Source organism: Schistocerca gregaria, chromosome 8 (genome assembly GCF_023897955.1).
Source record: "Schistocerca gregaria isolate iqSchGreg1 chromosome 8, iqSchGreg1.2, whole genome shotgun sequence".
NCBI classification, from domain to species: Eukaryota; Metazoa; Arthropoda; class Insecta; order Orthoptera; family Acrididae; genus Schistocerca; species Schistocerca gregaria.
The window spans coordinates 479177611-479205391 of record NC_064927.1 but is presented as its reverse complement, the minus strand read 5'-3'; the positions used below and the strand labels follow the sequence as shown (position 1 = coordinate 479205391).

The window sequence follows — 27781 nt, the reverse complement described above, 5'->3', positions numbered from 1 at the left end:
AGTAAGGAACTGTTTTGAGTTATTGCAGGTAACGACCGAGGGCCATGACGACGACACATTCTATCAGAATATCACTTTTAATACGCAGCATTTAAATTTGTATGCTAAGACTGAGAAAGAGAATAAATTTCAAAGGGAAGATTTCGTTTTTTATTATTAAGCAAGAGATAGAAATGCTAAGGGATGGTTTCATAGGTTATTGTAGAAGGGAAGGTTGCGTAACAAAAGAGATATAGAGGAGACGGGAAGGTTTCAAGTGTAAGACAGATGTGGGGTATTGCTTTTATTTCGTTACTATGAGTGAGTCAGTGACATTCCACTATGGATGAATTAGGGATATTTTATCCAGCGTAATCCATATCATGTAAGGCTTTGATGATGAGCGGGCGTGACCTGGATCATTCCCCGGGAGTCACCTGCCCGGCCTCTCACGGAGGGAGCGCGGTCACGTCAGCGGCTGCGCGCCGCCGGGGTCTCCGCAGTAGATTTTGGTGCAAGCCGCCTGCCCGCCTCCAATACAGATGCAGTACTCACACCTCTTCATAAAGAATTCGCCGGCTGCGCAGTTTTCCGCTGAAACAAAGCAAGATGTGCCAGCGTCATTGTAAAGTGTGTAAAATGATCTTGTGATTTCCATTACTTGATGTAAAAATACTTCAATGGTAGAGGCAGGGGACCATTGTGCTTAATTTTACGAAATATGAAAGTTTGGGTTTTGCTATCAGTCCAACGAGCTCATTTTGTATACACTGACGTGCCGAAGAAGCTGCTCCAGGCATGCTTATTCAAGTACAGAGATATGTAAACAGGCAGAATATGGCGCAGCGGTCGGCAACCCCTGCATAAGACAACAAGTGTCTAGCGCAGTTGTCAGATCGCTTGCAGCTGCTAAAATCACAGGTTATCAAGATTTAAGTGTGGTTGAAAGTAGTGTTACAATTGGCGCACGGGCGATGGGACACATCATCTCCGAGGTAGCGATGAAGTGGCGATTTTCCCGTGCGACCATTTCACGAGTGTACCCTTAATATCAGGAATCTGGTAAAATATCAAATCTCCGACGTTGCTGCGGCCGGGAAAAGATCCTGCAAGAACAGGTCCAGCGACAACTGAAGAGAATCGTTGAACGTGACAGAAGTGCAATACTTTCGCAAATTGCTGCACATTTCAGTGCTGGGCAATCAACAAGTGTCAGCGTGGGAACCGTTCGAAGAAACACCATCGACATGGGCTTTTGGAGCCGAAGAGCCACTCCTGTACATGACTGCACGACACAAAGCTTTTTGCTTCGCCTGGCCCCAGCGACACCGACATTGGACTGTTGATGACTGGAAACATGTTGTCTGGTCGGACGAGTCTCGTTTCAAATTGTATCGAACGGATGGAGTGTACGGGTATGGAGACGACCTCATGAATCTATGGATCCTGCATGTCAGCAGTGTACTGTTCAAGCTGGTGGAGGCTCTTAATGGTGAGGGGCGTGTACAGCTGGAGTGATATGGGACCCCTGATACCTCTAGGTACGCCTCCTATAGGTGACACGTATGTAAGATTGTCTGATCACCCGCAACCATTCATGTCCATTGTGCATTCCGACGGACTTGGGCAATTCCATTAGGACAATGCGACACCCCACAAGCCCATAATTTCTGCAGAGTGGCTCCAGGGACGCTGCTCTGAGTTTTAACACCGCCACTGCCCGTCAAGGTTCCTAGACACGAACATTGTTGAGCATATCTGAGATGCCTTGCGACGTACTGTTCAGAAGAGATCTTCATCCCCCTCCGCCCGTACTCTTACGTATTTATGGACAGCCCTGCAGGATTCATGGTGTCAATTCCCTCCAGCACTACTTCAGACATTAGTCGAGTTCATGCCACGTCGTCTTGCAGCACTTCTGCTTGCTTGGGAGGGCCCTACACGATATGAGGCAGGTGTATCAGTTTTTTTGCCTCTTCAGTGTACATGGCTCTACAATACAGTACTGTTAAACATGTTCGCTATGCATTCCATATAAGTCCAAAAGGAAACTATTAGCCACGAAACACTATGACCGCTATTTCAGCATCACGATTGCCTAGGCATCAGTTTTTTTTTGTTTTTTTGTTTTGTCATCCAATGTTCCTAACTTTACATCCTTAACCACAATTTGCTAGGACGCTGTCCTCAGGGATCTGCTTCAAGAGAGTTGTTATAAATTTTCGAGATTATACCGTTACGTTGTTAATATAAAATAAAGAAAAATTGTAATATTTTATTTCTCATTTTTGGCACTCATCTAGACTTACTTAAATGGTTATATCGTATGTCATCCATTGTTTGTTCCACTAGTGTAATGATTACTGTTGGTCATACTCACGTAACACTTCTTTTCGTGGTGGTTGCAAACAGATAACAGCTGGACAGGTTCACGATGTATCACTGAGTTAAAGATTAAAAGAAAGTGAGACTTGCGTACATTTTATGGTTGTGAACTTATCCTTCTCACGTATGTTTCACTCATTACTTGTATCTTACTTACTTTATGTTTATATTGATATTGGTTGCAGTTCTGTTCTGTTTTGACTATTGACTACCTCTATAACGTTGATTACGATGTTACATAACGACGTACTTGGTATTAGCTTCCCCTGCGTAAAAGTAGCATAAATGTTTTTGTCAAATTTGTTCACGAGGTGCTGACATGTACTTAATCGTAGTATATAGAAATTCGAGAAGTTTCTCTCTGACTTGCTTTTCATGGTCAATTCTACCGCCACATACAAGCCTTAGTTTACCTCTTTGATAGTTTCATCGCTGCATTCAGCCTGGCACTGGTTCTATTCAAAAAGACTACGAACTGCCAAATACACCTACACGAGATAAGATTTGTATTGTAGTCTGTCCTTGTGCTCACTTTAGTGAGTTTTGTACTAAAGTTTGGTTTTTGTGTAAGTACGGTACTATTTAAAATATCTGTATATTGGAATACTCGTACTTAGACGCACATTTAAGAATATTCTATATCATTAATTTCTTTTACATTTCATTCCACGGCTCCAGTATCATGGCGAAATTTTTGAAACGTCGAACGTTTAATAAAGAATTGTGCGATCATGACCTTTCTATATTTATGAAGTACCTCGAAGAAAACTGGCTATTGATACACAGTCAACATGGGTTTAGAAAACATCGTTCCTTGTGAAACACAACTAGCTCTTTATTCACATGCAGTGCTGAGTGCTATTGACAAGGGATTTCAGATCGATTCCGTATTTCTGCATTTGCGGAAGGCTTTTGACACTGTACCGCCCAAGCGACTTGTAGTGAAATTGCGTGCTTATGGAATATCGCCTCAGTTATGTGACTGGATGTGTGATTTCCTGTCAGAGAGGTCACAGTTCGTAGTAATTGACAGAAAGTCATCGAGTAAAACAGAATTGATTTCTGGCGTTCCCCAAGGTAGTGTTATAGGCCCTTTTCTGTTCCTCATCTATATAAACGATATGGGAGACAACCGGAGCAGCCGTCTTAGGCTGTTTGCAGCGACTCATAAAGTCATCAGAAGATCAAAAGAAACTGCAAAACGATTTAGAAAAGATATCTAAAAGGTACGAAAAGTGGCAGTTGACCCTAAGTAACGAAAAGGGTGAGGTCATCAACAAGAGTGCTAGAAGAAATTCGTTAAACTTGGGTTACACGATAAATCAGTCTAATCTAGAAGCCGTTAAGTCCACTAAATACCTAGGTATTAAATTACGAACAACTTGAATTGGAAGGAACACATAGAAGACGTTGTGTGGAAGGCTAACCAAAGACTGCATTTTATTGGCAGGACACTTAAGAGATGTAACAGACCTACTAAGGAAACTGCCTACAATACACGCTTGTCCGTTCTCTTTTAGAATACTGCTGCGCGGTGTGAGATCCTTACAAGATAGGTCTGAAGGAGTACATCGAAAAAGTTCAAAGAAGGGCAGCACGTTTTGTATTATCGCAATATATGGGAGAGAGTGTCACAGAAATGATACAGGATTTGGGATGGACATCATAAAAAGAAAGGCGTTTTCCTTTGCGACGGAATCTTCTCACGTAAATCTAATAACCAACTTTCTCCTCCGAATGCGAAAATATGTTTTTCACACCGACCTACATAGGGAGAAACGGTCACAACGATAAAATAAGGGAAATGAGAGCTGGTACGGAAAGATATAGGTGTTCGTTCATTCCTCGCGCTACACAAAATTGGAATAATAGAGAATTGTGAAGGTGGTTCGATGAACCGTGTGCCTAGCACTTGAATGTGATTTGCAGACTATCCATGTAGATGAAGATTTCAGAGTTGTCCCAGACCTTGTGATTGTCGCTCCAGCGAATCCAGTGGCAGGGCCAGACGCCAAACAATAGTAGATCTTTCTCAGTCGCCACATGCGCACCGTGTTGCCTTGTGTGTGTGTGTGTGTGTGTGTGTGTATGTGTGTGTGTGTGTGTGCGTGGGTTAAGCTATTAATCTTAACTGGCTGCGAAGAGTGAACAGGTGAGACGCATACACCGACTACTTTTGTCATACGCCGTCGCTGTTGTCGACTTCAGCCCGACGTAGACAAGCCTGGCTACAGAAGACAGCAAAACGGAAGCTGAAATTTTAAATTTAGCATTTGAGAAACCTTTCACGCAGGAGGATCGTACAAAGATATCGCCGTTTGAGTCTCGTACAGATACCCGTATGGAGGACATAGTGATAGACATTCCTGGGGTTGTGAAGCAGCTGAATGGGTTGAAAATAAATAAATAGCCAGGTCCAATTCGGTTTTATAGAGAGTACTCTACTACATTGGCTCCTTACTTAGCTTGCATTTATCGCGAATCTCTAGTCCAACATAAAGTCCTGAGCAACTGGAAAAAAGCGCAGGTGACGCCCGTATATAACAACTGTAGAAGAACGGATCCTAAAAATTACAGACCAATATCCTTAACAACGGTTTGTTGCAGGATTCTCGAACGTATTCTCAGTTCGAATATACTGAATTTCCTTGAGACAGAGACGTTGCTGCCCATGCATCAGCACGGCTTTAGAAAGCATCGCTCCTGCGAAACGCAACTCTCCCTTCTTTCACATGATATCTTGCGAAACATGGATGAAGGGTATCAGACGGATGCCATATTTCTTGACTTCCGGAAAGCGTTTCACTCGGTTCCCCACTGCAGACTCCTAACTAAGGTTCGAGCATATGGGACTGGTTCCCAAGTATGTGAGTGGCTCGAAGACTTCTTAAGTAATAGAACCCAGAACGTTGTCCTCGATGGTCAGTGTTCGTCGGAGGTGAGGGTACCATCTGGAGTGCCCCAGGGAAGTGTGGCAGGTCCGCTGTTGTTTTCTATCTACATACATGATCTTTTGGATAGGGTGGATAGCAATGTGTGACTATTTGCTGATGATGCTGTGGTGTATGAGAAGGTTGAATTGATTTGGATTGTTTGGGGGGAAGAGAACAAACAGCGAGGTCATCGGTCTCATCGGATTAGCGAAGGACGGAGAAGGAAGTAGGCAGTGCCCTTTCAAAGGAACCATTCCGGCATTTACTGGAGTGATTTAGGGAAATCACGGAAAACCTAACTAAGGATGACCGGACACGGGATTGAACCGTCGTCCTCCCGAATGCGAGTCCAGTGTGCTAACCACTGCGCCACCTCGCTCGGTTACGGGAAGGTTTCGTCGTTGAGTGACTGTACGAGGATACAAGATGACTTGTACAGGATTTGTGATTGGTGTAAAGAATGGCTGCTAACTCTAAATATAGATAAATGTAAATTAATGCAGATGAATAGGAAAAAGAATCCCGTAATGTTTGAATACTCCATTGGTAGTGTAGCGCTTAGCACAGTCAAGTCGATTAGATATCTGGGCGTAACATTGCGGAGCGATATGAAGTGGGACAAGCATGTAATGGCAGTTGTGGGGAAGGCGGATAGTCGTCTTCGGTTCATTGGTAGAATGTTGGGAAGATGTGGTTCATTTGTAAAGGAGACCGCTTATAAAACCCTAATACGACCTATTCTTGAGAACTGTTCCAGCGTTTGGAATCCCTATCAGGTGGGATTGAGGGAGGACATCGAAGCAATTCAGAGGCGGGCGGCTAAATTTGTTACTGGTAGGTTTGATCATCACGTGAGTGTTACGGAAATGCTTCAGGAACTCGGATGCGAGTCTTTAGAGGAAAGGAGGCGTTGTTCGTGAATCGCTACTCAGGAAATTTAGAGAACCATCACTTGAGGCAGACTGCAGTACAATTTTACTGCCGCCAACTTACATTTCGCGGAAAGACTACAAAGATAAGATAAGAGAGAGATTTAGGGCTCGAACAGAGGCATATAGCCAGTCATTTTTCCCTCGTTCTGTTTGGGAGTGGAACAGGGAGATAAGATGCTAGTTGTGGTACGGGATACCCTCCGCTACGCACCGTGTGGTGGATTGCGCAGTATGTATGTAGATATAGATGTAGAAGTCGGACATACGGCAGCTCTGCACGCTGGTCTATCTTGTGTGAGTGTCTTCGTCTCTACATACCTCCAGTAACCAATATCCGTTTGAACCTGTGAACTGTATTCCAGCCTTTTGTGTTCCCATACAATTTTTTATCTCCCTCCCTCCCCCAGCTTTTTCGCATTATCGAATCGTCGAACCGTTGATGTCTTAGGATATGTGACTATCAACCGATGCTTTTTTTTCTTTTTTTTTCTTAATTGTAATTTTAATCACCTCATACAAGGCGGTCTGGCAGCAGCATATTACGTTGCTCTTCAGCCTTGAGTGGTACAATAATACGACATATACGAGGCACAGACAATACAATAAAAACGGCGGGCAAAAAATGTATATACAAAAAACAATAAACATGAAGCCTTTCATGCCGGACGAGAAAAAACACTAACACTTGTTGACACAGCGCACATAACACGGATGACTGAGACGGCACACGTGAACAGTGGCGGCGAAAGAACAATAACACAAAACGAAGGCACACACACGAGACACTGATGGCGATGATCTCCGGCGCACAAATGTTCACTGAGCGTGTGCGAGTCTGGGTACCTGCCAAGGGAGGGGGAGGAGGAAGGGAAGTGGGACAGGGAGAGGGGAGGGCAGATGCCATGGGCACAGGGGGAGGGGAGGAAAAAAGGAGGGAGCCCGGGTGAAGAGGGGTGGAAGAAGGCGACGGGGGAAAAGGAAAGAGAAGGGAGGGAGGGTGCCAAGAGGGGAGGACACGGGAGTGGGGGTGGGGAGGATCAAAGTTGATAGGAGGGGTAGATGGAGGGGAGGAGGAGATCATCAGGGAGGGAGAGCTGGCAGAAGCCACCTTGGGAGAGGGTAAGGAGGGTGGAGAGATGGAGACCGGGTGGGACTTGGGAATACAGGTGCGGCAGCCAGCGGGGGTGGGAGAGGATTTGTCGAGACAAGCGGGTGAGGAGGGTCGAGTTTGTGGGAGGTGTACAGGATCCGTATCCTTTCAAGGAAAAGGAGGAGGTGGGGGAAAGGAATGAGATCGTACAGGATCCATGTGGGGGAGGGAAGACGAATGCAATATGCGAGGCGGAGAGCATAGCATTCAAGGATTTGAAGGGATTTATAAAAGGTAGGGAGGGCGGAGATCCAGGTTGGATGGGCATAGCAGAGGGTAGGGCGGATGAGGGATTTATAGGTGTGGAGGATGGTGGAGGGGTCCAGACCCCACGTACGGCCCGAAAGGAGCTTGAGGAGACGGAGTCGGAAGTGTGCCTTGGCTTGGATTGTCCGGAGATGGGGGGTCCAGGAGAGGCGATGGTCGAGGGTTACGCCTTCCTTTCATCAATTTATGCTACAAATTATTTTCCCCAATTCGATTCAGTATCTCCTCATTGTATTCTCTCCAGCAATCTAATCTTCAGCATTTTTCTGTAGCAACATATTTCAAAAAATTTGTATTCTTCTTGTCTTAATCGTTTATCGTCTACGTTTCACTTCTGAAAACAAATTCTTTCGGAGAAACCTACGATTTAACTCTAGATTCGAAGTTATGTTGTGTACATAGCTCTGCGTAGTTAGCGCGTACACAACTTTCCCACTAGAGAGCGCCCCACTAAGCACAACAGTGTACGTGCAGCGTATGTCCGTCTCCACACTATGAGATGGCACTGCCATAGAGAGGGACCAAATTCTGCTTCCGCCAATCCGTGTATTAATATGTAACACAGCCAATGAGATTGCTGGTAACGTAGAACTTTTGCTCCTCGCGGATCACACTCGCGCAGTGATACCTGAACGCGTGAGGTATTATAACGAGTGTACAGACCTCCGATTAGTCGGTCTGCATTTGTCTGCACCAGTCTGTACCAGTCTGTACCAGTCTGTACGAATTCTACATTTGTCTGTACCAATCTATAGTCAAGTTTTAGTCTGTGCATAATAAGATTACGATATTTCTGTACATAGCCATAAAGATAAATGCATACGCACTTCTGTCACGTATCAGAGATATATGTGAGAATAAGAATAACGTGCCAATACCAAAGGAACTTCAGATTGTTAATTGTAAATAGCATCCAGAACCAAGTTGGTCACTGTCAATCTGCTACTCTAAGCGTGCAAGTGGCCTTTCTATCATCTGACCTAACAGCAGAGGATAAACATGCCATGAGAAGACCAAGAGACATATTGCGGACACTCGCTTACTTCGTTAGAGCGACAAGTCAAATAATCTGGTGGTGTGTGTACTGAAGGTCTTACAGTACGCACACCACAAGTTAACATACTCTCCTTTTCAAGAAATGCTTTCCTTGCCATTTACAGGTTTCATTTATACGATACTAGCTGAAGAACCCGGCACTGCCCGAGTATTCATTTCTCCAGTTTGCTATTAGACATGAAAAGAAAGAATGATCTGTGTCTGTAGTAAAGTATCGAAAAAACATCATTCCCAAGTATTCTTGAAAACACCTTCGAAATTATGGAACAGTATCCAAATTACGAAACATTATCCCGGACAGTTTCTGTACGCTGGGCGCACCTGCTTCATGTTTCTACAACGCAATTTTGCAAACCTCTCAATGGCAAAGCCACTTCGTAGTTGTATTGGCAACTATCATTTTCACCTACAGTCAGTTGCATTTCGAAGTTGAAAGCTGTCAAAAGCGCTGCCAGATGTCAGCGGATTTCCTTAATTTGGCTCGACTGCACGAGCGTTATAGGACGTAAAGAAGAAAATGACGTATTAAAACTTCATGGATGGTGCGGCAATTTTTCACGCATCTCAGTGTTTATGAAGTCATTACGCTTCAACTATGAGTCGTACAATGAATTATTTGTGTGGGTACATTGAACAGCGTATGAGAATACTGTCCGAGAATTATGTTTTATATACAGGGTGGTCCACTGATCGTGACCGGGCCAAATATCTCACGAAATAAGCGTCAAACGGCAAAACTAAAAGGAACGAAAATTGGCTAGCTTGAAGGGGGAAACCAGATGGCGCTACGGTTGGCCCGCTAGATGGCGCTGCCATAGGTCAAACGGATATCAACTGCGTTTTTTAAAATAGGATACCCATTTTTATTACATATTCGTCTAGTACGTAATGAGATATTGAATGTTTTAGCTGGACCATTTTTTTCGCTTTGTGATAGATGGCGCCGTAATAGTCACAAACATATGGCTCAGAATTTTAGACAAACAGTTGGTAACAGGTAGGTTTTTAAAATTAAGGTACAGAACGTAGGTACGTCAGAATATTTTATTTCGGTTGTTCGAATGTGATACATGTACCTTTGTGAACTTATCATTTCTGAGAACGCATGCTGTTACAGCGTGATTACCTGTAAATACCACAGTAATGCGATAAATGCTCAAAATGATGGCAGTCAACCTCAATGCATTTGGCGATACGTGTAACGACATTCCTCTCAACAGCGAGTAGCTCGCCTTCCGTAATGTTCACACATGCATTGACAATGCGCTGTCGCATGTTGTCAGGCGTTGTCGGTGGATTACGATAGCAAATATCCTTCAACTTTCCCCACAGAAATAAATCCGGGGCCGTCAGATCGGGTGAACGTGCGGGCCATGGTATGGTGCTTCGACGAACAATCCATCTGTCATGAAATGTGCTATTCAATACCGCTTCAACCGCACGCAAGCTATGTGCCGGACATCCATCATGTTGGAAGTACATCGCCATTCTGTCAAGCAGGGAAACACCTTGTAGTAACATTGGTAGAACATTACGCACGAAATCAGCATACATTGCTCCATTTAGATGGCCATCGATAAAATTGGGGGCCAATTATCCTTCCTCCCATAATCCCACACCATACATTAACCCGCCAACGTCTCTGATGTTCCACTTGTTGCAGCCATCGTGGTTTTTCCGTTGCCCAATAGTGCATATTACGCCTGTTTACGTTATCGCTGTTGGTGAATGACGCTTCGTCGCTAAATAAAACGCGTGCAAAAAATCTGTCATCATTCCGTAAATTCTCTTGTGGCCAGTGGCAGAACCGGACACGACGTTCAAATTCAACGCCATGCAATTCCTGGTGCATAGAAATATGGTACGGGTGCAATCGATGTTGATGTAGCATTCTCAACACCAACGTTTTTGAGATGGCCTATTCTCACGCAGTTAATCTGCTACTAATGTGCGATTAGCCGCGACAGCAGCTAAAACACCTACTTGGCATCATCGTTTGTTGCAGGTCGTGGTTGACGTTTCACACGTGGCTGAACACTCCCTGTTTCCTTAAATTACATAACTATCCGGCGAACGGTCCGGACATTTAGATAATGTCGTCCAGGATACCGAGCAGCATACATATCACACGCCCGTTGCGCATTTTGATCATAATAGCCATACATCAACACGATATCGATCTTTTTTTGCAATTGGTAAACGGTCCACTTTAACACGGGTAATGTATCACGAGGCAAATACCGTCCGTACTGGCGGAATGTTACGTGATACCACGTACTTATACGTTTGTGACTATTACAGCGCCATCTATCACAAAGCGGAAAAAGTGGTCCAACTAAAACATTCATATTTCTTTACGTAATACACGAATATGTAATAAAAAATGGGGGGTTCCTATTTTTAAAAAAGGCGGTTGATATCCGTTTGACCTATGACAGCGCCATCTAGCGGGCCAACCATAGCGCCTTCTGGTTTCCCACTTCAAGCTGGACGACTTTCGTTTTTTGTAGTTTCTTCGTTTGATGCTTATTTTGTGAGATATTTGGCTCTGTCACTATCAATGGACCACCCTGTATAATTAGTAGCAGTGGTGTTGATTGGCTACTAGGTTTGGCGTATAAAGGGACGGAACTACATGGTCACCATTCCCATTTTCCTCAAGCAAACAAGTCTCAAGGGAAAACAATAAGAAACAAAGGATTTGGGGGAAGCAAAAAGTCGTAAAAGTAACGGGGAACCACACCAAAAGAGAAAACGAAAGACGTGAACCAAAGGGGAAACGGACACAAAAAACGTAGAGGTAGGTAATAAAATCACATAGCAGATGGCCTGGGCTGTCTGATCGCAATGACAAAAAATAATAAGCGACGCTCTCTGCGACATATTAAAACCGCCAACCTAAAAGACAAGGCGGGAAGAACACGCGTAGGGAATAGACGAACTCCAAGGCAAACAAAATCAAACAAAGAGTAACGAAGAGGGAACAGGGAATTAGGGTGGGGACCTAGGACAGAAGGCTAGACTACCAGCCTCAGATTGTACGATAAAAATCCCCCTCACGAATAAAACGTAAAACTAAATCGTTTGTGGAGGCATTGTCGCCCAGCACCGTAGGTAGAAAGCTGGAAAGGTTAAAAGTCCGCCGAAGAACGGCTAAAATGGGGCAGTCCAACAAGATGTGGACGACAGTCATAGGAGAGTCACAGCGACACCGAGGTTGGTCCTAGCGACGGAAGTGACAATGTGTTAGCCAAGAATAGCAGATGCAGAACCGCCAAAGTACAACAGAGTCCCTGCGAGCGGTTCGCATGGGTGATGGCCCCACATACGTTGTCTCATTGATAACACGGAGTTTATTTGGGGTACTGATGGTTCGCCGTTCAGTATCCTAGATCGTGAAAACTTTGCGGCGGAAGATCGATCGGAGGTCTCCAGCAGGCTGACCTCCAGTGTTGGTTCTCGTAGCGTGTTTAGCCAGGATATCAGCAATTTCATTGGCTGGTATCCCGACATGTCCTGGGGTCCAAATGACGATCACTGATCATCCGCTGTTCCTAAGGGCAGGCTCCTGGATAGTCATTACCTAAGGATGTCAAAGGAAGCACTGGTCGAGAGCTTGTAGGCTGCTTAAGAAGTCACTACAGATGATGGACTCACTAGCGCAGGAGCGAATATGCTCAAGAGTGCGATGGATGGTTACCAACTCTGCAGTAAAAACACTTCAGCCATCCGACATGGAGCGCTGTTCAGTATTGCCAATTCGAGCATAAGCGAAGCCAACAAGAACGTCGACCATTGATCCATCTGTGTAGGTTATTTCTGAGCCCTCAACTTATTAAGAAGGGAGAGAAATTGCCGGCGGAGGGCCTCAAGTGGAACAGAGCCTTTGGGCCTTGTGATAGGCCCAGCCGAAGCCGTGACCAAGGTATGGACCATGGGGGTGTACATAAGTGAACCCGCGGGAAAGGTGGCAGATGGGATGAGCCGAGTTCATTAAGAAACAACTGGACACGGATGGGGGGTGGAGGGGGTGGTCCCAGATCGGGGACATAGTTGCAGGAGGTGGATCGCCGTATTAAGAAAAAGGAGAGTGTAATTTGGAAGACGAGGTGAACTATGAATGTGGGGGAAATAATTTGCAAGTAGCAGTTGCTGCCGGAGCCGAAATGGAGGAATGACAGCTTCCACAAGGCGGCTGTCCACGAGTAAAGGAGTAATAAACTTAAACGTCAAGCATGATGTGGCAGTCTTTCACGCACGCATCTCAGTGTTTATGACATCTTATCTCCAGGCAATGATATATATTTTTTTTTACATGCAGCTACCTATGTTGATCCGGTCTGAAAAATGTGTTAACAACAGAGTTTATAGAAAAGAAGTAATAAATTTAAGCGTCATGCACAATAGAGCATTGCAAGTGGCGTTTCTATCGTCTGACCTAACGGCAGAAGATAAACACGCCACGATAATACCACGAGACATAATGCTGACACTCGCCTACTTCGTTAGAGCGACAAGTCAAATAATATGATGGTGTGTGTACTGAAGGTCTTATAGTACGCACACCACAGAGGGCTATTCGGAAAGCAAGCAACGATCGGTCGCTAATTGGAATCTACAGTGAAAATCTGATGAAGCTTTGCACAGATGTACTGATGTGTTGGGCGGTGTCTCTAATATGTCCATAGATAGCGTCACGCGTTGCTCTCCTCAGTTCTAAGCCCACAATTTATCCCACCAAGTATGGGGCTGTGCCAACAGATTTCACTTCAAGCAACTCCACTTAATGTAACTGTCGTGCATTTCCTTCTCCATGACACTTCTCGGCCGGACACTGCAGGGGTAATGAACACGCTCCTGCAGCGCTATCGGTGGGAAGTGTTTCATCACCCACCATACAGCATGGCTCCCTGTGATTTTTATGTCTGTTCAGATGACCCGCTGGATATGGAGACAACATTTTGGCACATACAACGAGCGGCAGTCTAGGGTAGAAACGCGTTGGAAAGCACAGGAGACTGCCTTCTATGAGACGCTATTGGAAAGTTGGTACAACGCTGCGACAGATGTCTAAGTCGGAGCGGCGACTACGTCTAGAAGTTGTAGATAATTGTTGCAAATGTAACAGTTCTGATTTCTGAGTTCTGTGGTTTCCATTCCGAGGCCGATCGGACCTTACTTTCCAGATAGCCCCCATACTTTTGTAGCTGCCTATGTGCGCGCAGTCTGCGAAATTTATTGTGAAAAGAGTTAGAAGCACAGAAGTAGTACATTCAATAGTAACGCATGAAGAGGCAGTTTTCCGCGCTCCTCATTATTTATGACGTTACATCTCTTTCTGCGTGGTGTCTGTTTGTTCTATATCGTGTCTCCTTACCACTTTCGCGCAACGACGCTCTGAGCGTGTTTTTTAGGGAATTAACTAGTTTGAACCTGGGACCTGTTGCTGGTAAGGAGACGCCAGACCACACATGAGATGTAGCGTTCAGAAGGGTTCAGTGAGACTAGCGATGATATAATAAAATACTTAATGATTTCAGCGTCAGCTCCACTGCAATCCCTCTAATAGAATCTTGATATTACCTAAATTTAGTGGAAGGGGTTCAAGGCTTTTCTGTTTTCAGTTAGCTGGTAAAATAACGTCGAAAAAGCAGTTGAGTTTACTATTGGAATTTTTTTTCTACTCACAAAACATTGTTTATAAACTGTACTGTTGATAAAAGGAAATATTTTAATACAGGATGATAAAAACCAACTTCGTTCAACAAAAATGTGAAAGGACATGCCCTGAATGGGTTTCCAAGTTCTATAATGGATCGAAGCATAACCTATGTCATCACATCTATGATCTAGGTTTGAATTAAGGCCCATAAAAGAGAAACCTATCAAAAATGGTCTACAGTGACCATCAACTATCTTTAATTACTTATTTAAATTGTTTTAAATTACAGTGGCTGATGTGGCTTCTCAGTAATTATATAACAGAAAAATCATCACATTTCAGATTTTAACTTCAAGTAGCAAATGTGAATACCACGAAATGTAATTGACGATCGACACTAGTATTACGTAAAAAGGGGATGTAACAGATGAGACTTGTGCAGTTCCGAGTGAAGCTTTATGCGCTCTTATGCGGCATCGCATGCGTTCGTCACTTTGTCGGTGGTTAGGCAGCGTCACACACGTCGCCGTCTCGGTAGCAACTCTCTCGAACTTATCTTTACTACTGTTTACCGAAGTTGGTTAAAAAAAACTATCTGGCTCTGTTTTCAACTGACCAATCAACGTCTCAATGTTAACCTTAAGCTCCACCTACAAAAATTCTGTCTTTCCTATGAGAAACGTTATACTTTTCGTGTTGAGGCAAAGTTTTTTATGTTTGCTACCTAACAGAGATCCTTATAGTCTCACGCTAAAACTTGCAGCTGGTGTGGCCCTTTTAGCGTTAGCGTAAGATCTATAGTGTCCTTCTGGAGGGCTCTATCTTCTAACATGGGCTTGGGGTTGGACCTCTTGGCGGTCGGCCGGCGATGCGGGTGTCCCATTGTCCCACTCTTATCGTAGGGCCTTCTAGCCTACACGGCTCTGCTCTCGGCTTCCGTTCTCGTTTCTCCCCTCGGAATTGCGTCGGTCTCATGGTGGGAAGGTACGACATGGATTTAGACGATCTTGTGTTAGTCTGTGGTCTTCCATTTGCTCACTCGTTGAAGGTATTACTTTGGTTAATTTAATGTCAGGATTTATTCGGAGCTACGTGACATATTGCCGGATTTGCTATCATGTCAGGGTTTTCATGGAAGGCGTTGGATTTGCCTGACACCTAACTCATCTTCTGAACAAAGTTGGGTAGGTGGTTCTTAGCCCCACAGTTGTTGTTGCCTGAGAATGAAAGACATATGTACAAAGGTACATATTCAGTATATCCATTTTTGTATTTCGTATGGCTTTAGAAGAGAAACATACTGACAAAATTCTCCCTGACTTCCAGCCGCATCAAGTCATTTAAAATACAAGTGCTTCTAAACGGGAACGCCTCAGCCACTATCCAGTGGTGACTGACATTTAGCTACCGATGCCGTCCTTCTACAGCGGCGCTACCGCCCGTGACATAACTGGTGTCCAGCCCATGTTTTGATTGAGCAACCGCCGTGCGCTCTTCAGCCATCGGATGGCTGGGTCCCAAGCTGATTACCACCGTGTTTATTGAAGCTGTTTTCAGAGTTGTAGATTTGGATCGCTTCTTGTAAGATGCTGTGCCAAAAAAGAATGAAATTCGGCTTCTGCCTTCCAGAGTATGCTTTGCTCCTGCTTATTTCTCAGGATTCAGCAGGCGGAAACGGCTCTCATATTCTAGACGACACAGTCTGTTCACTACAGAACTACCTACATCCACACAGTATTCTGACATGCCTGGCTTTCTGAGGCCTACATCATGTTCCACAGGCCTTGTGAGTTTCCGAAATTTTGCTGCAAGCCCGAATACTGAATCGATTTTGTCTCTCTTTGGCAGCCGGCTGATCTTTTTCTGTTACTTAGCCATAGGACGGCAAAACGCAAGCTTCTTCGTGTCAGTCTCGGGGACCTACGGCTTACGAGTCTTTGGTCAGGGGGGTTGCGAGTGAGATGGTTTGCTTGTTTCAATGAAGCAGAGGGCTATACCTGGGGTAGCGCAGCTGCTGGGATGCCCGATAGTCCCCTCGCAGAGGATCCAGACAAAGAGTGTCTCCTCATGTCCCATCTTTTCCTTTACCCAATGCAAAGTGTTCCTTTCTGGAAATGGTAACATAGGATTTGGGGGATTCTTAGCGATAGCGGAGGCAATCTCTCTTGAGGAGTAAAACCTGAGAAAAAATCCTCGCGTTGCATGTTGGGGGTTTGCCCGTTGTTTGGCATCTGACTCTGACAAAAAAAAAGGTTTTTCAACGTTTCCAAAACAAATTACACTCCTGGAAATTGAAATAAGAACATCGTGAATTCATTGTCCCAGGAAGGGGAAACTTTATTGACACATTCTTGGGGTCAGATACATCACATGATCACACTGACAGAACCACAGGCACATAGACACAGGCATCAGAGCATGCACAATGTCGGCACTAGTACAGTGTGTATCCACCTTTTGCAGCAATGCAGGCTGCTATTCTCCCATGGAGACGATCGTAGAGATGCTGGATGTAGTCCTGTGGAACGGCTTGCCATGCCATTTCCACCTGGCGCCTCAGTTGGACCAGCGTTCGTGCTGGACGTGCAGACCGCGTGAGACGACGCTTCATCCAGTCCCAAACATGCTCAATGGGGGACAGATCCGGAGATTTTGCTGGCCAGGGTAGTTGACTTACACCTTCTAGAGCACGTTGGGTGGCACGGGATACATGCGGACGTGCATTGTCCTGTTGGAACAGCAAGTTCCCTTGCCGGTCTAGGAATGGTAGAACGATGGGTTCGATGACGGTTTGGATGTACCGTGCACTATTCAGTGTCCCCTCGACGATATCCAGAGGTGTACGGCCAGTGTAGGAGATCGCTCCCCACACCATGATGCCGGGTGTTGGCCCTGTGTGCCTCGGTCGTATGCAGTCCTGATTGTGGCGCTCACCTGCACGGCGCCAAACACGCATACGACCATCATTGGCACCAAGGCAGAAGCGACTCTCATCGCTGAAGACGACACGTCTCCATTCGTCCCTCCATTCACGCCTGTCGCCACACCACTGGAGGCGGGCTGCACGATGTTGGGGCGTGAGCGGAAGACGGCCTAACGGTGTGCGGGACCGTAGCCCAGCTTCATGGAGACGGTTGCGAATGGTCCTCGGCGATACCCCAGGAGCAACAGTGTCCCTAATTTGCTGGGAAGTGGCGGTGCGGTCCCCTATGGCACTGCGTAGGATCCTACGGTCTTGGCGTGCATCCGTGCGTCGCTGCGGTCCGGTCCCAGGTCGACGGTCACGTGCACCTTCCGCCGACCACTGGCGACAACATCGATGTACTGTGGAGACCTCACGCCCCACGTGTTGAGCAATTCGGCGGTACGTCCAGCCGGCCTCCCGCATGCCCACTATACTTCTCGCTCAAAGTGCGTCAACTGCACATACGGTTCACGTCCACGCTGTCGCGGCATGCTACCGGTGTTAAAGACTGCGATGGAGCTCCGTATGCCACGGCAAACTGGCTGACACTGACGGTGGCGGTGCACAAATGCTGCGCAGCTAGCGCCTTTCGACGGCCAACACCGCGGTTCCTGGTGTGTCCGCTGTGCCGTGCGTGTGATCATTGTTTGTACAGTCCTCTCGCAGTGTCCGGAGCAAGTATGGTGGGTCTGACACACCGGTGTCAATGTGTTCTTTTTTCCATTTCCAGGAGTGTAGAAAAGCTGGACTGATCAAAAGGCATCGACTCTGTTTAAGAACGAGGACTCTGATTTGTGAAACATGAAATGTACGCTGCTTAGTTGGAAAATTGAGAATAATATTAAAGAAATTTAAGTAAAAAAATGACAGGAACGAAAGAGAAAGTATCTCGACAGGAAGTAATTGGAGGCTATATTCTGTTTTCGAATAACGTGGAATAAAACCGAAAGAGCAAAATCAACAGTAGCAATTCTGATAAAGAGAAAATGGCACAAGGAATACTTAATGGGAGAGAAGTGACTGGAAGGATAGTCAATGTAACAATAAAATTTCATGTAATATAACTGGAATTAATTGGCGTGTCTGGCCGTAACGAGAGGAGGGATTTCTTTGGTGCCTCACAAGAAGTTGTTGACGAGTTGTTGGTCATGGGAGGCTTAAACGGACGAACTGGAAGAAAAATTAAATGATGCGGTTGCAGGACCGTGCGGGAGGACCTACAAAACGATAACGGAAGGAAGTTGATTAACTTCTGTAAGGTTCAAAAATGTTCTGTTACGAATGGCCAATTACAGCATAAAGAAATACATAAGTACACCTGGACCAATCCGTCTAGGAACCTATAATCAACTATAGACTGTGTAATAGTGTGGAGGCAGAGGCTAATCAAGGTGCAAGATGTAAGGGTAATAACAGGAACAGTGTGTGGCTCCGATCATTTTACAACTACTTGAAAACTTGCTTTTCCCATTAAGACCAAAATGAAACAGAAGGAGAAAGAGGAGCACCCTGGAAGTAAAACTGTAGAGGTTCCATAATATAGGATCCATCTGCTACAAGACGAAAGTGTGAATCGTTTGTATCAGCAAAGATTAAATCTAAGATTGGAAGAAGTGGAGGAGGACTTGGACTGCTAATGAGCTATGCAGTTTCCTGAAACAGTCAATGAAGGAAGCAGCGGAGGAGACTTTAGGAAGGGAAAATGAGAGAAGAGAACCGAATGGACGACCACAGAGTAGTTGGAAGTGGTGGAGAAGAAGAAGATACTGTATCACATATGGTTAATCTCTGGGAGTGAAGAGGACTAGGCATATAAAAAGAGGGCTAAGAAATTTGCAATAAAGTTTAAGGGCGAGAAATGGTAAAGAGTTTGTTTGGGTGGAAATAGAGCATTGGATTCGATACAGGAGATCGGCAGAGGCATGGACGATGATAAGGAAGATGAAAATCGTTAGTAATCCCGCACCCACAATACAGTCTATATCTATTGGATAGTGGAAACAGTACTTTGAAGAACTTGTGGCTGAATAAGAAGTGACCTCGTGACAGAAGTCTACAGAATAGCAGTACATTAAGTAATACAGAGCCCATTCCAGAGGAAGAGGTAAAAGAAATGCTAAAAATGGTAAAAAAGGAAAGTCAAGTGGACTGGGAGGACTTGTGATGGAAATGTGGGCCCCCTCAAATAGTGAGACTTGTATGTAAATTGTTGACTCATATGGTGGAGGAAGTGGAAATACCACGAGAGTGATGTATATCATACACATCTGCTATCTAAAAAACAGGAAACAAGAAGCTCTCAAATAATTTTAGGGGAATTAGTGGTATGGATTCCATCAGTAGATTTTTACCGCTTAGATTGAGGGAAAAATGTTGAGGGAAAGCTGCAAGAGGAATAGGCAGGTTTTACAGATGGACAATCTTGTATGCATTATGTTTTTGGCCTTAGACAAATAAGCTAGACGATTTGTTCTAAGAGGCAGAAAGTGCACATAATATATATGGATTTAGAAGAAGCGTACTATTCTGTAGCCATAAATGGACTGTGGGAAGCGATGGAGTGTATAGGTGTAGAAGCATAACAAAAATCCCCAATTAAAAGAATGTACCACTAATCGTAAGCATCCGTTACAGTAGGGAGAAGGTTGAGTGAGACATTCCAAACATGGAAAAGATTCAGACAGGGCGGCAGTATGTCTCAGACCCCTGTTTAGAATATATATATAGAATATATTGGAACGGTGAAAACAGTCATGCGGAGGTATGGGATTTCCTTCTCAACATGGTACTATCTGCTAATTATTATTTGCCGATGACCATGAAATGATTGTACAAAGTAAAGAAGTTAATGGAAGCATTTGAGCGAGGTGAACTTAGAATAAATACGAGCAAAACAGAATATCTAGTAGTGGGAGGAGATGGAAGGGATGTAGTACTGTCGCAAGGAACCATTAAAACTAAAGCAGTTTAAATACTCAGGATCGGTTGTTCGTTCCTCAGGAAACTGTGAAGCAGATGTGGAACGCAGGAAACAGCAGGATAGAGGAGCAATTAAACTTCTAAAACAAGTTCTGTGGACAGAGGAACAAAGAAACAAAGAAGAGGATGCTGAAAACCTTAGAGGAAGGTGTACTAACATACCGTGCAGAAAGGTGGATCCTGGGGTAGCGACATAGATGCAGAGTACAAGCAGTAGAGATGGGCGGAATAAGGAAGGCAGCCACGATATCTAGGACAGAACGTAGAAAAGAGGAAATTAGGGAGATAATGGATATGGAGCATATGAAGTCGTGCAAAGAATTGAGAATAGAGATCTTCAATGGCATGGCCATGTACGGCTAATGGAGCAAAGACGATGGCCAAAAGCAATGCTGGAATCGTCGAAACCTTGAAGGAGGAAGCATGTACGGCTGAGATTAACATGGAGAGCGGGAGAAATTGGAATGATTAGGAAGGCTGCAATAATCGTGAAAGTTAGCGGATGGGAATACAGGGAAACAGCTGAAGAGCGGAGAAGCTCTTAAAAGTACGTCAGTCTTAGCTGTTTCCTTTTAATACTTTCCGTAAGTGGCTCAGTCTTTTCGGTATGTTTTCAACGCCCTAAGCGGCTTCCACTCGATGTATCATGGTCCCCAGACAGAAAGTTTCTGTGCTGATTAGTGGTAGCTGGTAACGTGCAGATAATGGTCCATGTGGGCAGGGTTTCGATAAACACTGTGGTTAGACAGTCATTTGCTTTCCGGTGACCAAGGACGTCAGGGAATGACAACGCACAGTCCGCCTTCACGAAGATAAACCTGATGTGTTAACGGATATTCTTGATGTGGTCCAAGAACTCTTTCAGCGTCTCGCGTTTATGAGGTCAGACAACGAATGTGTCGTCGACGTACCGACGAAAGCAACTAGGCTTTGCAGGAGTCATGTTCAGGGCGAAGTCCTCAAAGTACTCCATTAACAGTTTGGCTGTAATTGGAAATAATGGGCTTCCCGTTGAGCCGTTATCGTGTGTTTAAAATAACTAAGGCGTCAGACTGTACCTAAAAAAATCCACAACAGTGTCCCTGCTTAAGAAAGCAGAGTAACTGTGCTATAAAACTTCGGTCGTGACGATATATCACGATGCTGTTTCTTGAGTAAATGTAGGAAAGATGCTATGATTTTTATATCACCTTGAATCCAAGGGCTAAGATAGAATACCAGTATCACAGATAAAAATACCTGTCTCAGTAATGGTCTACGAGGGCGAACGGACGATCTGACTGACTGACCAATTTTTCATTCTGCGGATGTTTATCCAACCTGCGATCGTAATATGTCCTCCCTATAGGCACCAGGAACCATCTCGACCAGTAAACCAGGATATGTTCTTTATTTACTCAATTATTAATTTAACCCGATTAGAATAAGGCCTTGTAGCTCTCTCACATTGGAGAACTGTAGAACATAGCTGAGGGGCAGTCAAATGAAAGCCGAACACCCGCCACAGGGGGGCCATGGAATGGTTCCATTGAAAAGTAGTCACCATACGCATTAACACATTTATCCTATTGACAGCAATTATTGCTTCGTACAACGCAGTCGGCCGCTGAGGAGCCACAACCACACCTACTCGTGCATTTGCCCTTCCAACATAAACCGAAGTCCACTCATGTCTTTCTCTTGATCACCAAAGATGTTAAAATCACACGGTGAAAGATCCGGCCTGTACGAAGGATGCTGCGGTGTTTCCCGTACAAATCGCTGGGACGTAGTCCTCTTCCGATTGCGGTTCTGCGCCAGAGGAACTAGTTTCCGTGTGGTCGCCGGAGTCGGCGTAGCGAGTGGGCGAGGAATGCAGGCTGTAACACTAGAGCTACATAGCTCAACTGACATGAATTTTTCTGTTTTGTCTGTTCTACCTTCTATCATTAAGATATTGCAAATATTGTTTGGTTGCATTAATAGCACAAACGTGTTTGCTCTTTTCTTTGTCAAAACTTTGATGTCATGGTTTGATTCTATGCGATGTAGTGAATCTATCATTTAAATTCTTTGTCTCATTTGGAGGGAGACAAAGCTTACTGTAAATATTTGGAATTTGGATGAATAATTTTTTATAGAAATGTTAATATGTGCAAATGTTCTGTTCTATTTAATATGTTTGATATCTGTTATGTAAACTGCTGACCGTCACTTAGGGTTCTTAGTTATTTTACATGTAAAATTTGGTTTGGTTCCCCTCGGGAACGGAACTGTGTAGCGAGCGCAAAATGTGGTTGGCATGGATAGAAAGGCGGAACATAAAGTCAGTCGGGGACGAGCTTCCAAACTGTCAGCTGCTCACGTAAAAGTTGTATATTGTGCTTGTGTCGAGAGAGGCTTTCCGTGCCGCTTTCCAATACCTCGAATGGATGGATAAAGAGCTGGAATTATTCTGGAGTTGATATCTATCATCGCCACCAAGAAATGTGAAAGTCCAGCAATTCTACCTGCAAATCCACCTACCAACATGCAATCGCCAACACGTTGGGCAATCACTGAAAAGGAACCAAGGAACAGTAGAAATGTATGGTGAAGGTCAGCTCATTGGATGTTTTAGTGTCCGCAAATATAAGGTAACTTACACGCGAACTCTTACACCTACCTTGATTTTTTATTCATAGCCACACAACCACTTAGGGTCCTTCCCATGTCAAAAATGCTTACCGAGAGTCCATATTGTGAAAATAGGAAAGCCCAGTGTTTTACTAATTAATGCCACTTGAACATACTCGTAGTAAAAAGAAAGTTAAAGTTTATGTAGTAGAATTGAGTAATATAGTAAATGATGCTTGTTGAAAATATTTTTTCTATTAAAACTGCTTATCAATTTTTTGTTGCCAACTTCCGAAGTGAATGTTCTCAAAACTGTGGCCTATAGACTTTTGCAAATCAAATGATCACAGTGCGGTCTGTTGAGAATCACCCAAAGGTGAGTTACTGTCTTATGACCACATCAAGTTGTGTTTTACTGCAGTAAAAGTCGAGAACTATTACAATGGAAAGTTATATGTTGATGCTTGTTAAGGGCTTATTTCTCTAGTGTATGGAATGTGTGTTTAGTTTGCTCTACTACAGTGGTCAAGATTAAGGCCCCCCCTCCATTGAAAGTAGTTCAAATGAACAAAGTTACTTAAATATAGAAAGTTTAAATTACTCTTGCTACTCAAGTGAAATTCTGTACCATATTGGGTTCCTCTTGTGTGTTAAAAGTGCATATTAATGGTGTAACAGGATCAACAGTTTGTCTATTGTGCTCATGCTAGATAACGATTAATAGAAAGACCACTATCTATGAAAACAATAATTTATTTATTCAAAAGACAGTGAGATGTAATCTGTTAATGAATTCCATTTAATTTTCTTTCTAAGTAGAAAGGTGTTAAGTAGTAAGAGACTTAATCTGTGAACAGTAACTGAATTTGCTGTGGACCATATCCATATTTCATGTCAGACAGGAATTTGTTTGAAAAGTAATATTAAACCTATGTCCAATTTTCGATTGTACAGTGAATATTAATAGTAACGTTATTGACGCGATTCAGTTTGACTAAGCCCTCAAGGTAATAGTGTGTTTTATTATCTGTTATATTTATGCAAATAGTTTGTTCTGATCTGTTAACTACAACCTTAAACTGAAGACACTGTATTCGGGTGCCAGAGTTCACTGCACTCGCGTGTGGCAAAGTATAGGTTGTGTCTGTCCGTTAAAGTTACTCATACCTGTTTTCTTGAACAAGAATGTCAAACATTCTCTTGCCTAATTAGGCTGGCGTAATTTTTCTTTATTCTTTGAACAGTTTAGATAGGTAGAATATCGTTTGTTACTGTTTAAAAATTTACGTAATTTTGACTTTCACATCCGATAAGCCATCTCCGTTAGGTACAACACGGTCAACATAACAAAATTACTTTCAGAGGGTAACACTGTTCTGCCTCTTTATACTATTACTGCTTGAATAAAAATAATTTCACTATACGAACTGCGTCCGGCTTTGAGGTTATGATATAACAGTAGCGGACGGTAGTGTTAGGGGCCACGTGTGCTACACATCTGTCTGAAAAATAGCGGAATTGCAGGCGCTAGCTGCGTGATATCATGACGGCTGGACGAACACAATAGACGAATCCGCCAGCAATGGAGGTCGTAACCCAACAACTGCGTGCACCTGTGATGTGGCTCTATGACGGTCACCTACCTACCACAACCATGGCAGTGTGAAAACGCAACAATAATGGTGGCCGTCTGTCGCATAGACTGTGTTACGGCGGGTGTTCAGTTTTCATTTGACTGTCTCTTATAGAATACTTTGTTATCACAGTTACCCGAGGAACGATAAAAATTGTAAGTAAACATAGACTTCCGCCGGCGTTGTCACAGTCAATAAAATTCTTCAGGGTTTGGACCGCATTGACCACTGTAAAATTCCGACGTTTCGGCGACTACTGCAAGACGCCTTCCTCTGGGTGTATTACCAGCTGTTGAAGAATTTTATTGACTATAAAAATTTAATACGATAAACATTAACAAACTAATACTACAGCGTCACTGATTTAATAAATGATTTGAGTGTACGTAATGCGGAAACAGTACTGAATAAAGCACAGTAATACGAGTATTACTGTACTACACTACTCGCCATTAAAATTGCTACACCAGAAAGAAATGCAGATGGTAAACGGGTATTCATTGGACAAATATTATGGAACGTCCCCTTTGAAAAATTTATACACGACTGGTCTATATGAGACGTCCCATTAGAAAAATTGTACAAGACTGTGCTTAAACTGACACACAATAGTTTTTAGCGCAACGCAATCTGACTTCCAAAAATCCTTACGAAAGAATGGCCCTGACTAACATTAACCTATACGTTTCACAAATCACTTACCTCACAAAAATCTTCGTTACTCAAGCTACTGCAATACAGCGAGCACCACTACGGCCAGCTAAATAAAATATTCAAACTACTGAAGGCACTAACTACTGACAGGCATAGTTAGCAAATGAAAGATTTTAATACAGAACAAACAATGTATTTACCTCACTAGTCATAATATATAAATCAGTTCGTGACACCAATTCTTACAAATTTCAAAACTCCGCCATCTCTCTCCCCACGTCCACCACTGCTGGCGGCTCACCTCCAACTGCGCAACACTACGCGCTGTTAGCATCCAGCTGCCGCTGCCCAACAATACAATGGCAGACAACAATGCAAACTAGCCACAGACTGCGCACAGCACAGCCAGTGATTTTTCATACAGAGCGCTATGTGGCGTTACCAATAAGAAAATGTAAACAGCCTACTTACAATATATGGTAGGGTCCCCCTGAATAGGTCAGGCGTGCACTACACGCCGGAAGCGGCTACGAGGGTAGCGGAGTACGTGTGGAGTGCACATGGGTTTTTTTTAGGTTAGAGAATTCCCTCCCTAGGCCCGACAAGACGCCTCCTGAGACGCGGCAAGGCAGGAGTAGGCAAAATGCAACAAGGAATAACAATATTAATGTGCTAATAGTAAACTGCAGAAGCGTCTATAGAAAGGTCCCAGAACTGCTCTCATTAATAAACGGTCACAACGCCCATATAGTACTAGGAACAGAAAGTTGGCTGAAACCAGACGTAAACAGTAATGAAATCCTAAACTCTGATTGGAATGTATACCGCAGAGATAGGCTGGACAGTGAAGGGGGAGGCGTGTTTATAGCGATAAGAAGTGCAATAGTATCGAAGGAAATTGACGGAGATTCGAATTGTGAAATGATTTGGGTGAAGGTCACGGTTAAAGCAGGCTCAGACATGGTAATTGGATGTCTCTATAGGCCCCCGGGCTCAGCAGCTGTTGTGGCTCAGCACCTGAAGAATAATTTGGAAAATATTTCGAGTAGATTTCCCCACCATGTTATAGTTCTGGGTGGAGATTTTAATTTGCCGGATATAGACTGGGAGACTCAAACGTTCATAACGGGTGGCAGGGACAAAGAATCCAGTGAAATATTCTTAAGTGCTTTATCTGAAAACTACCTTGAGCAGTTAAACAGAAAACCGACTCGTGGCGATAATATATTAGACCTTCTGGTGACAAACAGACCCGAACTATTTGAATCAGTTAATGCAGAACAGGGAATCAGCGATCATAAAGCGGTTACTGCGTCGATGATTTCAGCCGTAAATAGAAATATTAAAAAAGGTAGGAAGATTTTTCTGTTTAGCAAAAGTGACAAAAAGCAGATTACAGAGTACCTGACGGCTCAACACAAAAGTTTTGTCTCAAGTGCAGATAGTGTTGAGGATCAGTGGATAAAGTTCAAAACCATGGTACAATATGCGTTAGATGAGTATGTGCCAAGCAAGATCGTAAGAGATGGAAAAGAGCCACCGTGGTACAACAACCGAGTTAGAAAACTGCTGCGGAAGCAAAGGGAATTTCACAGCAAACATAAACATAGCCAAAGCCTTGCAGACAAACAAAAATTACGCGAAGCGAAATGTAGTGTGAGGAGGGCTATGCGAGAGGCTTTCAATGAATTCGAAAGTAAAGTTCTATGTACTGACTTGGCAGAAAATCCAAAGAAATTTTGGTCCTATGTCAAAGCGGTAGGTGGATCAAAACAAAATGTCCAGACACTCTGTGACCAAAATGGTACTGAAACAGAGGATGACAGACTAAAGGCCGAATTACTAAATGTCTTCTTCCAAAGCTGTTTCACAGAGGAAGACTGCACTGTGCTTCCTTCTCTAGATTGTCGCACAGTTGACAAAATGGTAGATATCGAAGTAGACGACAGAGGGATAGAGAAACAATTAAAATCGCTCAAAAGAGGAAAGGCCGTTGGTCCTGATGGGATACCAGTTCGATTTTACACAGAGTACGCGAAGGAACTTGCCCCCCTTCTTGCAGCGGTGTACCGTAGGTCTCTAGAAGAGCGAAGCGTTCCAAAGAATTGGAAAAGGGCACAGGTCATCCCCGTTCTCAAGAAGGGACGTCGAACAGATGTGCAGAACTATAGACCTATATCTCTAACGTCGATCAGTTGTAGAATTTTGGAACACGTATTATGTTCGAGTATAATGTCTTTTCTGGAGACTAGAAATCTACTCTGTAGGAATCAGCATGGGTTTCGAAAAAGACGATCGTGTGAAACCCAGCTCGCGCTATTCGTCCACGAGACTCAGAGGGCCTTAGACACGGGTTCACAGGTAGATGCCGTGTTTCTTGACTTCCGCAAGGCGTTTGACACAGTTCCCCATAGTCGTTTAATGAACAAAGTAAGAGCATACGGACTATCAGATCAATTGTGTGATTGGATTGAGGAGTTCCTAGATAACAGAACGCAGCACGTCATTCTCAATGGAGAGAAGTCTTCCGAAGTAAGAGTGATTTCAGGTGTGCCGCAGGGGAGTGTCATAGGACCGTTGCTATTCACAA

General features: G+C 44.0%; 1 protein-coding gene across 1 annotated transcript in view; it reads right to left on the bottom strand.

The window, feature by feature from the left end:
- Nucleotides 1-270: 270 nt before the first annotated feature.
- LOC126284492 (keratin-associated protein 16-1-like) overlaps nucleotides 271-27781 on the bottom strand; it is a 306103-nt gene continuing 278592 nt past the window's right edge. Inside the window, exon 10 of the mRNA XM_049983455.1 lies at nucleotides 271-573. The gene's annotated coding sequence lies outside the window, so the exon portion shown is untranslated. The remainder of the gene's footprint in view (nucleotides 574-27781) is intronic.